Source organism: Akebia trifoliata, chromosome 9 (genome assembly GCF_017979445.1).
Source record: "Akebia trifoliata isolate Shusen 1 chromosome 9, ASM1797944v1, whole genome shotgun sequence".
Classification (NCBI taxonomy): Eukaryota; Viridiplantae; Streptophyta; class Magnoliopsida; order Ranunculales; family Lardizabalaceae; genus Akebia; species Akebia trifoliata.
This window is the reverse complement of record NC_141383.1, coordinates 9730350-9744476: the sequence shown is the minus strand read 5'-3', so window position 1 is coordinate 9744476 and position 14127 is coordinate 9730350. Positions and strand designations below refer to the sequence as shown.

The 14127-nt window shown below is 34.4% G+C and overlaps 1 protein-coding gene across 2 annotated transcripts in view; it reads right to left on the bottom strand.

Annotated features, from left to right (window-relative positions):
• The window catches only part of LOC147394260 (DExH-box ATP-dependent RNA helicase DExH3-like), a 58090-nt gene extending 44394 nt beyond the window's left edge, over positions 1 to 13696 (bottom strand). Inside the window, exon 1 of one of the 2 annotated variants that reach the window (XM_086453356.1) lies at positions 13106 to 13696. The gene's annotated coding sequence lies outside the window, so the exon portion shown is untranslated. The remainder of the gene's footprint in view (positions 1 to 13105) is intronic. The other variant, XM_086453355.1, reaches the window with a different exon arrangement.
• Between the last annotated feature and the right edge of the window lie 431 nt (positions 13697 to 14127).

Below are 14127 nucleotides of genomic sequence, written 5' to 3'. Positions count from 1 at the left end.
TTTACCAAAGAAAAGTCCTTTCCCACGTGTATTCTTCAAGTACCTGAGAATTCTATAAACTACTTCAAGATGTTCCTCATAAGGGGCATGCCTAAACTGACATACCACACATGTATGAGATAAATAAATCAGTTTACCTACCAATTGTTCGTATTAAGTAGTATCCACTAGAATTCCTTCACCCTTTTCCCATAGTTTTACGTTTGGATCCCTGGGTGTGTCAGCAGGTCGGCAACTACTCATCCATGTCTCTTCCAAAAGGTCTAAAATGTACTTCCGTTGTGACACAACAATCCCCCTTTTTGAACGAGCCACCTCCATACCGAGGAAGTATCTAGTGAGCCCAAGTCTTTTATTTCAAATTCTGACGCCAAGCAAGTCTTCAATCTATTCATCTCTGTCAAGTCATCTCCTGTAAGAATGATATCATCGACGTACACTATCAATACTGCTATCTTCCCTTCGGCTGAAAACTTTATGAACATGGTATGATCAGTTTGACCCTGTAAGTATCCTTGCTTCTTCACAGAACAAGTGAACTTCTCAAACCAAGCTCTTGGAGACTGTTTGATCCTGTATAAGGACTTCTTCAATCTGCACACTTTCGAACCAAATTTATTTTCAAAACCCAGAGGAGAATTCATATATACTTCTTCTTCTTAGTCATCGTTGAGAAAAGCATTTTTAACGTCTAGCTATTGTAAAAGCCAATCTAGATTTGCAGCAATTGAAAGAAGTACTCTTACTGTATTTAGCTTTGCCACAAGTGCAAAGTTTCAAAGTAGTCTATGCCATAGGTCTGAGTGAAACCTTTGGCAACAAGTCAAGCTTTGTATCTCTGTAGCGAGCCATCAGAGTTGCACTTGACTGTAAACACCAATTTGCATCCAACAATTGTCTTCCCCTTTGGTAAGGTTATTACATCCCAGGTCTTGTTCTTCTCAAGTGTACTCATCTCCTCAAAAACAGCTTTCTTCTATTCAGGAACAATTAGAGCATCCTGCACATTTTTGAGAATTTCTACACTAAAGTTGTGAAGTGAATACAGCAAACGAAGGAGACAAACGCTCATATGACACAAAATTTGACAAAGGATATTTAGTACAAGACCTACTACCTTTCCTATTGGCAATTGGAACATTAAGATCATGGTATGACGCAGAAGGATCGAATTTGGAGGTATTTTTACCTGACTTACAAGTTCTCAGATGATCTGTCCTCAGGTTTAAGTCTTGACCTTGTGGCAAAGTTGAGTCATCCTTTCTTCGCATCCAAGTCTTCCTTGAATAAACTATCACCTCTTTACCTGTATTATTATCAGTGTTTATTTCTCTAGTGTTTTGATCATTTTTTGGCATATTAGTAGATTATCCCTCACTTTCAGATCCTAAAATACCTAGTTCCAGACTCGGTTGTACTGAACTTGGTTAAGGCTATCCAGTATTTCCTAGACTTGGAATATCACCCTCTAAGGCTGGCCGTGGGTCATTAGAGGTTTGCACCATCTTTTCTCCATCACTTGTGCCCTAATCCAAACCTACATTCTCCTGACTATCCATTCCCTGGTTTAACCTGTCATTGTCTAATTCCTCATCTTCTAACACCTCTACACTGTCCTTGCCTAATTGCTCTCCATCTAGCATCTCCAAAAAATTCATGGGATCCTAGTCTTCACATGGTTTCTCCCCCTGAAGATGAGCATTATGAAAAAAGGATTTTGTTTCAAAAAAGGTCACATCCATGGTAACATGCATTTTTTTTAAATGGTTCCAAGCACTTACATCCCTTTTGTGTAAGAGAATACCCAACAAAAACACACTTCCTAGACCTAGGATCAAATTTTCCACGGTTATGCTTATGAATATAGATAAATGCAGTGCAACCGAAAACTTTCAAATGTTAATTAGAGCAAATTCGTGATGTAGGAAATAATTTTTTGAAAACATCAAATGGAATTCGAAATTTTAGAACTTTTGTGGGCATCCTATTAATTAAGTTGCTGTCGAAATTGCCTCTCCCCACAAGTATTTAGAGACATTCGTTGAAAACAATAAAGATCTAACAACCTCTAAAAGATTTTTTTTCTTCCAGCTACTCTGTTCTCTTGTGGCGTATCATTGCAAGAGCTTTGATGCACAATACCATTTTCAAGAGAATATTTTCGTAGGACTAGACTAAAAAATTCTCTCCCATTATCACTCTTGAAAACCTTAATTTTTCCCTGAAATTGTGTTTGAATCATTTTGTGAAAATCTTTGAAAACCTGTCCTACTTCTGATTTGTCCTTTAACAAATATACCCAATAAATTCTTGTGTGATCCTCAATGAATGTAATAAACCATCTCATCCCAGAAATTGTACTAACCTTAGACAGCCCCCAAATGTCACTATGAATAATAGAAAAGGGTTCAGCGGGTTTATAGGGTTGCAATGGAAATGATACACGATGATGTTTTGATAATTCACAAATTTCACATTGAAATAAAGATGGGTCTTTATTCTTAAACAGACTTGGAAACAAGTATTTCAAATACTGAAAATTAGGATGACCTAATCTAAAATGTCATAGCATTATTTTATTGTCAAGAGAAATAGACACTGATTCAAAACAAGTACGTTGATGTTGGTTTCTCAATTATGTCCCATCTTCGAAGAAATAGAGTCCTCCGCTTTGCCTAGCATTGCCAATCGTCCTCCCTAATTTCAAATCCTAAAATTCACAATGAGATGGAATAAAGTAAGCACGACAATTTTGATCTTGTGTTATTTTATTGACAGACAAAAGATTGCACGATAAGTTAGGAACATGAAGAACATTGTGAAGGGTTAGTGAGGGAGAAATGACTATTGACCCTTTTCCTACTATAGTCAAAAGAGATTCATCAACTATTTTGATTTTTTGATTCCCTGCACAAGGACTATAGGACGAAAATAATTATGATGAACCTGTCATGTGATCTATTGCACCAGAATCTATGATCCATGGACAATTGGAATTGACACTAGCAAGTGCAGTGGAATAAGAAATACCTTTTTGAGCCGATGAACAAAGAAATTTCTTTTTGGGACTAGAGAAGTTGACACAGTTGTTCTATTTGTTCCTCAGTGAAAGGAAGTGTTTCTGAAGAGATTTTTGACCCTTGATCATTATTGTTCACCTGAAACGTGCATCCTTCATTGCTGGATTTTTTCTTTCAATTTTGTGGCTTGTCGTATATCTTCCAGCAGGTCTCCCTCGTGTGTCAGGGCCGCTTGCAATGATCACACCACGGTTTTTCTAACCATCTATTATTCCTCTTATCGTCATCATGTTCAAAGCCTTTAGAGGCCAGGGCAAAACCTTCAAGCTTGGTTGTGACCTTCAGATCAACATCTCTAAGCATCACCTTCAGTTGAGCTTCTTCTCACCTAACTTCTGAGAACGCTTCTCGAATATTTAGCAGAGGTTTTCTCCCAAGAATTCGCCCCCTGACTTCGTCCAATTCCTTGTTGAGCTCAGCAAGAAAGACATATACTCTATCATTCTCCTTTCTCTTCATGTGTCTTGCATTGTCATTAAGGCAGTCCCAATGGTCATCATAACACAAGTCCAATTCTTGCCAAAGCGTCATCATCCCATTGTAATACGCTGTCACATCTCGATCTCCTTGTTTTGATTGCCACAACTTGGTCTTCAATTCAAAAATCTAAGACGAATTTTCCAAATCCGAATATGTTTCTCGGATCGCATTCCAAACATCTTTGGCTGTTAGAAGGAACATAAATGGTTTTCCAAGGGCAAACTCCATAGAGTTGACTAACCAGGCTATAATCATGGAGTTTTTGGACCTCCATATCTTGAATTTGGGGTCTTGTTCTACTAGTTTTGTCGGTTCGCCAGTGAGATAGCCAAGTTTGCCTTTGCCATCAATCACCAGTTTCACCAATTGAGCCCACTCTAAATAATTCTTGCCATTGAATCTGCGAACAGTTATCAGAAGGGAGCTTGGATTTTCAAAATTGTTGAATGAGACAACAGGGCTAATTTGTTTTTCCTCCATCGTTTCCTTGGTAGAGTCACTGGACTTGGTGGCACCGGTCATCACCATTTTGACCATCAAGAAATCCTAGCTGAGAGTCAGCTCTGATACCATAAAGAATTTTAGGGGAAGAAAAATATTCTACTTATCTTGAGCAAATAGCAGATTACAAAATAAATAGAGAGCTCTGCCTAGAAAGTCTCAACAAATTAGAGCAACAAAATATGAACCAACATAACAACCTATCCCTAAATATCCGATAACTAACTTAACCAGCATAACAACTTATCCCTAAATATCCGATCACTAACTTAACCAACATAACAACCTGTCCCTAAATATCGGATCACTAACTTCAGATTTTATTATCGTAACAAACAAAACAGAAAGGCCTATTTTTCAGCATATATAAATAAAGAGAAACAAATCTAAATAAGTTGCATCTCCAAACGATTTTGGAGCACGAAGAGCATTGCAATCATGAAATAGAAAGCACAAGACATTAGTTTCTTTGTATGAAAAACTAAATAAGAAAATGAAAGTGTCAACACTTCTTTTCTTTTATTTAGGGCATAAAATGGGTCAGACTTGACCCAAAATCTTGTGATTTGAAAACCAAATTTAACAGGTTTGGATCCTTGGTGTAGATTCACATAAAAAAAATGGATCGAATATGGTTAGATGTCCTTTGACTAAACATTATCGACCCAACCTGACTAACCCAAATCTAGCAATGATTTCTCCAAATCAAGGGATGTTTCTAATGTGAAATGCAATTCAACCCGACCCAACTGAACGGGTTCGGATATGGTCTTAATTAGTATGATACAAATTGGATTCATATCCAGATCCGAATACAATTTTTTTATCTGGATTTGAATATGGATATATTTATATATGACCCACTTTGTGCCCTACTTTTATTGTTTCCTGAAAATGACAAGGATATGGTTTACAGCGCAACGCTCATTTAGTATTGCTTAGCAGTTAATGTAATGCCCTTAAAATTCATTGTATCTCGAGGAATGAATTTAATTTCCTTTAAAATTGCAATTCTCGAGGATGGGTTTTTGGGTGAATCAAGTCTTGTCATTATATTTAGAACAATTGAAAAAGCATAGTTTTTTGTAGGCCTGATTTGATGGTTTAAGTTGGAAAATATATATATATATATTTTAGAAGAATATATATTAGGGGTGCAACTTGGTCTGGTTCAAACCAAGAACCGAACCAAACCGATAACTTTGGGGTGGTTTGGTTCAGTTTGGAACAAGTTGAGGTTTGATTCTGGATTACGAAAATGGAGAACCGATCAATTTGGTTTGGTTCTTGGATCAAGCTTGTATAGAACCGAACCCTTATGAAATAAATAAATATATATGTATACAATAATTATTATGAATTATTTTAGGAGCTAGGACATAGATTAATGATCTTTTATTGATAAACTAATGACTTTTTATAGATAGATTAGTGATTTATTCTATGAAAATTTATGTTTATTATATATTTATTTTTTCATTAAAAATGTTACTTACAATTTATAGAATATTGGCAACCCATGAACCGAACCGAACCAAAACAAACCAACTTTAGTTCATTTTGGGTGGTTCGGTTCCAATTCATATTAAGTAAAACCGACCTATGTCGGTTCGGTTCCAATTTAACCTCAAACCGAACCAAGTTGCACCCTAATATATATGTATATAAAGAGCCCATTCATATTCATTTTTGTTACAACAACTAAGAGAAGTCGAATCTAAAAATTATTTGTTCATTAACATTAGATTTAGGTTTTGATCTTGTTAGAAAGTGAATAAAAAGTCAGGCTAGCTAAATAAAGATCCAGGATGTAGAATTCAAATGCTAAGAATTAAATCCAATGAGGTAGGAATTTCCAATTTGTTAATTGTAGTCACAGATTTGTTTTAAAAATGTATTTTGTTTCAAAGTAAATGAGTCATTTCGAAATTTATGTCCAATGTATGTATTTTGTCAAAAATTCATGCATATTGTTTAGAATTTTATTACTTCATTGCTATATTTATGTTATAGAAGATTTTGTTGCTAACGCCAAAACAATCCAATAAAATGTTTTAATTGAAAAAAGGTTTCTTTTAAAACTAGTTTTGAATAAAAACCAATAATATTTCTTATTATTAAACTAATTGGAATAATAGAGCATGATTTTAAGTTAATCAAACATAGTCTATGATTAATCAAAAACCTGTTTAAAATAATTGGAATAGTAGAGCATGATTTTGAGCTTATTGAACATAGTCTATGATTAATCATAAACCTGTTTTGATTAATCATTTAGTTTATAAGTAGAAATATTGTTATTAAAAAAATTGATTTTTGACAGAATTATAGAATGAAAATTTTAAAACCAGTTTTCTTTGATTTCAATTAATGGAGCAGGAGAATTATTTATAAAAATTGGACATGATGTTCGAGGATTTCATTATGATTTCAAAAATGATTTTATTCATTTTGTAAAGGAAAACTCAAGTTTTAGATTGAAAAAAAAAAATGATTTTCTAAAGAGATTATGGTTCTTTTATATTAAAGTCACACTGGAGATGTGATAACTTGTGATATTATTGAGAACATGATTTGCAATCAAGTATGTATGTGGAGTGAATACCCAGTAGTGAGATGCTTCGGCATACGTCGTTTAAGTCATAAAACAGAGATATGTGAGACATGCTTCAATCCGAGGATCGTGTAAGACACAAAAGAAGGAAAGAGAAAAAATGCTACGACTCATCATTGAGTAAGACACAAAAAGAAATTAAATGATCTGAAAATAACAAAAACAAGGTATATTCATGTTGAGAGTAGTCTGGGTATTCAACTCACATACTTGCTTGAATTTGTTTTAAATCCACCTCTAATCTCTCATCAATTGATTAATGAACATTATCAAACCGAGTAGTTATTTATTCAAGTGCACTATGTACTTCTCAGCGCTAAATATGTTCTTATGCGTCTCACTTCAAAAGATCGTGGCTCCTTATACCCATCAGCATGATGAAGAATAAAAGAGTATGGCACTGATACCAACTAATGTAAGGTAGAACACACAAACCTAAAGTTTATGCTAAAAATCTGATTCTAGGGTGAAATCCCAAGAACTACGAGTAATGAAGAATCTCTATATCGAGCAAAACAGACTAGAAACTTCAATTTAGAATTGAGATTGATAGAAATCAATCGCAAATACTAAAATTAAAAATCAACATCGGGCCCTTATGCTCAAAAGAAAATAAAGGGAAGAAAAGTCTCTTATTTTTTCTTTTATTAATCAATCTTCAAAAAACCTAACTCACTAAATTTGTTTATTAGAGAGCTCCTTATATAGATAACTCCATAACAACTTAGAAACCTTCTAAATACTAAAAATAGCTTCCTAATTTACCTATAACATATTACTAACCTTCTAATCCTATTAGAACTCAATTTGGACATCTAAAAGGACTTTTAATTATAACCTAAAGAATAAAAACGAATTTATACATAAAACAAATTAGAAAATAACTAGGAAAAGAAACTCTCTAAAATTGAATTAGAAACTAACTTGCACAACTTAAACAACTTAAAAAATAGAAACTCAATAGAAGAAAGAGTCTTAACAAAAGTTGGATTAGGTCTTGAGGACCGGTCAAAACTTGGGTCTTGACTTGGTCAATGCTGCTAATTTCTTTCTTTGATGCATCTTAACTTGATCATATGCATTGAGATAAGTGTTGACAAGCCTATCTACATCAGTTGGTGTTCAGTATAACGTACTATATCGAAAATCATGCATTGGATGGATGCTCGGGCAATGAGAAGGAAGGACTCTTTTAGAAGCGAAAGGCCATGAGGAGATCACCCTCACAAAAAATCAGCCCAATCTGAAACTTATAACCTCATCAAAAGTGGTTTAGATTTGTGGATCATCAATTCGATTTTTTACCGTTAATTTGTAAACCACTTTTGATGGGGTTAGAAGTCCCAGATTGGGCTGTTTTTTTCTAAGGATGATCTCATCACCATAGAAACCATCCTCACACAAACATCAACCCATTCTTAAACTTCTAACCCATATAGGACAAAGGCATTGGCTCCCTAACGTTGGATGCCGAATATGACCCATATATATATAATGTGTCGTGTCACTTCCGAAGCGACACGTTATTCTAGGATAATAGTTACGATATCTGATTTCTTATATAGTATGGGATGCATTAGAACTTAACATCCTAACAGGTATTTCAATGAATTTCAATATTGGAAATTTCATTCTATTTTTAATAATGAACAAGATGTAAAGATAGTTGTATAAATAATAGAGTTTATTGAGAATCGCATGCACGCCAGATTGGCATAGACGAAGATGACTAGCCAATGATCGTTAATAATCTATAGTAGTGAGGAAAGAATAACCCACTTAATTTTCACGTTTTTAGGGCCTACGTCAACTGCCAACCTGAGCCACGGAATATCAGTTACCCAAGTATGACAAAGACAAGCCATAGAATCATGAATTAACGGTGGGGTTCCACATCGATGAAATATTGGATCAATCGTATCTTGACTGAGAGGTCCACATCAGTCGTAACCCTCAACACTCTATTGTAGTACTCTGTCATTGTATGTTATATTATGGTTTGATGTTATATGTTTGATATTTCAGGTTGTGATAGTGTTTTATTTCATAGTTATTGAGATCTTTTAGACAGATTTATGTTTTAATGAACCTACATTGTTTACAAATGAATTTGTGTGATTAATCTACATATTATGACTATGATTTAGAAATATATGTTTCCTGTTGGGTAACTTCCCTATTACTCACTCTACTAATCATCTCAGCTTCAGGAAGTTCCAGTGATCAATGATCAACTTTAGGATTGTTGCAATTTCAAAATCAAAGATTTGGGTGTTATGAGAGTTAATAGATAGTATTTCTTTTTAGGTTGAGAGAGCAAGTTAGTATGTTCTTGGTTGTAGATAGAACTATTGTTTTTGTTTATGTATCGTATTTAATTATGCTTCCGCTATACTATATGATATCATTGTTAGAAATCATGGTATTTTATATGTTTATCATTTTTTCAACTCTTTCCAAAAAAATATTTGATTTTTTTCTTTCAAAAATCCATTATCTACAATCTCTGGAACATCTATTTTTACTCACATTATCAATCTTAATAAGTGTAATTGGGTAATTTTTTCCACAAGATCAGTTTTCGAAAACAGTGTCAGCCAAACAAGATTTTGGATTCTGGAAATCAATTCTTATAATCTAATTTTGACAATCTATAATCAGAATCGAGAACCAGGATCTATATCCGAACTAAATACCCCCTAGGTCTTTTATTTTATTAAAGCTTGGTGTTCCTTGAAGCAAGAGAGATTTTCTTTGAAGACTTCTTGGGGAGGTGAGATTGGGTGTAACCGTATGAGTTTCCCGTAACTGTGTTAGGCTTGCATTAGTTTTGCTTGCTTTGTTTGCTTTGTTATGTTCTTGGGGTTTAGGTCATCTCGACCACCTCCGTTAATAAATTATTATTACTCATAAAAAATAAACAGAAAAGAAAAGTATTTAGTTATTGTAATGACTTGAAAATCCTAAAATGTATCTCAAGGAAAGAATTTTAGATCTGTGCATTGATTTAAAAGTATAGATTCTTAATTTTTTATATTTGAGGAAAATTAACTTCACCAATAGATTTAGAAGGATCGAGAAACATACTTTAGCCTGTAAGCACACCTAAATCTGAAGTCGATTGAAAAAGTTATCAAATCCTCGAGTTTCGCATTAGATATTTTACAATAGGTAAATGACACCTTAGAGACGTAATTTGAGGAAACCGATCATACCATTAGATTCGTGTCAAAAAATCACCCGAAATAGAGTATAAGTTTGTCCAATTCGACATTCGGGAAAAACAATTCCCAAAATGACATGTATGTCCCAACTTAAGTTATATAAATATCTAAATTCTATTAGAAAAATCAGATTTTTCTTATTCTTCTCTCCAAACAAATCTCAACCCTTTTCCTTCAATATTTGAAACTCAGATCTACACTAAACGAGAACGATCCGAGCTTAGGCGCAAGAAGGAAAATTGTTCCTCTCGCCGAGGGTTACGCGTGGACGCAAAGAAATCCGATTTTCGCCGGAAGAAAAATTTGAAAATTGGCCGGAGGCGATTTTAAACTCCGTTCAACCGTTGAAAATAGCTTGAAGTAGGTTGTCTTCCCTTCTAAATTCTAGTTATGCGATAATTTCATAGAAAATCCATATGATTGTTGATAAATCGATTGTTTCATTAAGTTTATACATATTTGAACAATTTGAATCATGTTCGCATGCTTATTTATGATTGGTTTTAGTTCATTTGATGTAATATAATCATTTTATAGTTAATATGATATTTGGATCGATTTTGGTCAAGTTTCGACGAAAAATCAGCAATTCAGAAAAGTATCCGAATGTTGAGTTTGGTTCTAATTTTTTTTGTGTTGCTTCCATATAGTATGTATACCCATTTCCTACCTTTATTTTATTAAAAACAATTAAGTATTACTTTAAGTTCTTTAATAAATAAATAAATAGTTCGTTTTCAATTTCGACTTTGAAAAATCATTTTTTCAACACTTAGTTAAATTTTCATAGATTTCCAGCTTTTATGTCTTATGGTTTTATCTTTGTTTCCGAGTCTCTCGACTCAACCAAAACCATCGAATAGAATTGGTTGATGCTTTATGGATTTCGAATTACTTTAAAGGTAAAATTACTTTAATAGATATGTAGGAAATTAGATGATTGATTAATCGATTTAATTGATGAATGGATAGAGAGAACGTATGTTCTCGACTGATTGATGGGATAGTGCCTCCAGTTCTACGTAGCGGCCATGCCACATAAAACGTGATAGATAGATAGAGGGATGAGATGGTTGATGGATGGAAATGACAGATAACTGTCACTGGAAGGTACTACCAGACTTTGTTTGTATTTTCGATTAAAAATAAATGATATATTATATACAAAATAAATTATTTTGTTTACCAGTAAAGATTTGTAGAAAACCCATAAAGAGTGACGTGTTACTATGTATCCGGAAGCAGAGAGTCAATCTAGGGTAACACTAGATGTCATATGCTCTTCGGTGGTATGGGATACCTTAGAGCATATTACAGCTTATGAAATCCGGGAATTTCTCCTACTTATTTCCTGGGGAACGTTGTGTGTAAAGGCGGTCTCTGTATAGTGTAGAGCGAGACGGGGTTCACATGCATTACCTCTTGATAGGCTTCAACGCGAGGGGTCTCCTGGGCTAGTTAGTGATCACTATTAGTCTGTAGTCGTCAAACGGTCGACCTCACCGTTAGTTGAACTCAGTATTGATTCTTAGTCAACGGCCAATCTGAGCCGGATAAATGATCATCCAACCGTGGTATGCTAGACCGGCCAAAACATCAGATTATAACGATGGGATTCCACATCGGAGGTTAAGTTTGGAATATCGTATTGCCATAGCCGAGGCGGTTATATCGGCGTGTTCCTCTGCTCTCTTATCGATTACATCGCCGTGTTCTTATTATGTATCTTTTCTTATTTTGTGATGTTTGATAGATGTTTTTATTTGAAAGATGCATAGGTTACTTTAAATGATTGAAAATGATAGATTGAAAGTTATTATAACTGTTTACTGAGTATGCTTAGACATTTATCATATGTTACATTATGAAAACTTGCATTATTTAATTGTTCTAATGATTACTCGTGCATGTATGACTCGCTGTTAGAACGGCGTTCATCCTGCTGAGTAACATTCCCCTGTTACTCACCCTATCCTTCCCCTTTCAGATTATTCAGCTATTGAAGAGTCGTTCTTTGAGGAGTCTTTTGAGGAGGTCTTCGAGGAAGAACAAATTGATGTCTTACCACCACCGTGTCTTTGAGGATTAGTAGAGAATCCTAGTGGTTTTTGTTTGTAGATAAGAAATATGTTAGTTTAGAAATTTTTGTAACCTGATGAATTATGAGATTTAGGATCTTGACTTATATCAGTGTTTGTCGATTTCTTCCGCTTACTCTAGACTATCGTATAGATGTTAGTCAAATGTTATTCCGCTGCGTATATTTTCTTTTCATAAGTATTATTATTTATGAATGTTCTGTCAGATTGTGTGATTGATTACCTCATACCTCGAGATTTTAACCGATGAATCATAGGGATTCGTGTTGGGATTTCGGGGCGTGACAGTTATACCTTTACAATGAACATACTAAAATTATTCAAATTTAAACTAATAGTCTTGATGAAATATATAACATACTAAAATTTTATCACATTAAAGTAGAGGATTAAAACTTGGAATTAGATGTGGATTTAGAACTTAAAAGCAACCTTGTAGGGGGTTAAAAATTTATCTCATTAAAGTAGGGGATTAAATCTTGGAAGACGCAAATTCTGAAGCACCAAGAAATGTGCATAAGCGATAGGAAATAGGATCAAACCTCGGAAATAAAAGGGCAGTAATTAGCAAATGATTAACATACTTCTCACTTTCTTTGCAAAGAAAGTAGAAATCATGCACCTAATTTGAGATGACAATCCAAGGTTGCAAACCAAATGAAAAAGGTAACCTTTGAGGGGGGGCTTTGAATCCCAAACAAGTGAAGCAAGATCCAACGAAATAAATTAATAAAAATAAAATTAAGTAAGAACTAACCATCCTGACTAGAGACCTTAATGACAAATAGTAACTCATCACACCATGCATCTTGTAAAGTGGTTGAATGATAACGAAAATAAGACTAAAGAGACGATTGTGGCAGAATGCGAGTCAGAGATTGTTATGTTTTTAAAAATGTTTTAGGAACATAAGAGAGATCCATGTCATTATTAAATTTCTAATGATAGTGGCAGGTGCGAGTCAGAGAAATCCATGTGTCTGAACTAAAATTCATTATTAAATTTCTAATATGGAAAATCAGGCACACAATGCATCATCTGAACTAACAGAACAAAATTTCTAATCACAAAACAAAAAAAACCTAGAAAAGAGACCGATTGACTGACCTGCTGTGAAGACAATGAGTCCACGTCAAAATCAGACTCGTCATCCGAGTAATCATCATCAATAGCATGTCGACCGTTTTGATTAGAGTTTTGGTGCGGTTGTTGTTGTTGTTGTTTGTTGTCGCTGCTGTTGTTGTTGAAGTTGATTAAAAGGGGACGAAGAAGGAGGAGGAGGAGTGTTTCTAGGGCTCAAATGCAGACCTTGTTGATTCTCCCTCCAATCGAAGTCGAGAGAACGAGTGGAGGAGAGTCCTCCTCCTCTAGAACTAGGACAAGTGGACGATGGTGTTGAGGAAGAAACGATGATGGACCTTAAACGGTGTGGTGGAACATACACTGTGGAGGAGCCACTAACGGATTGATCTTTCATGGTGGTGGTGGATGATACGAGTGGGGTTTTATTAGGGTTTTTAGGATAATTGAAGGTTTTAGTAATAAGGATTTGAGGAGGGTAAGGAGAAATCGGGAATCGGTGCTGCAGAGTTATAATGGTTACTATTGGGCTCACAGACATGATCTGATCAGGACCAGTTGTCCTGAAAGTATCCCTCAAGCAGGTGGAGACGGGACATATATAATGCGGCGGTTTCAAAATGTTTTATGTTTATCATTAACCGTACGGTCCATCATCTTTGACATTTTAAGATATATAAATCTATAGAATAATGCCGAAGTGACCTCAAAATTGGACATCACATCACACAACCCTCACAATAGATGCATTTTCCCAAGATACAAGTGAAAAATGCCTATATGATTTATATCTACTTTCATGTCAAGATGTACGATATGAGATCCTATCTTAAAGTCACTCCAACACTATTCTTTAATTAAAATACATATAAGTGCATATATATTACACACATGAATAATATTTATTTTACATAAAATTATAATTTATAATTTAAAAAGTATTTTTGACATCTTAAACAAGATGTTTAATTCTCAACTCCTTTTTTCCCCTCTTATTTTACTTCATACTCCGTCTATTTAAAAGCAAGTAAAGTAAACAAATCCTTGCT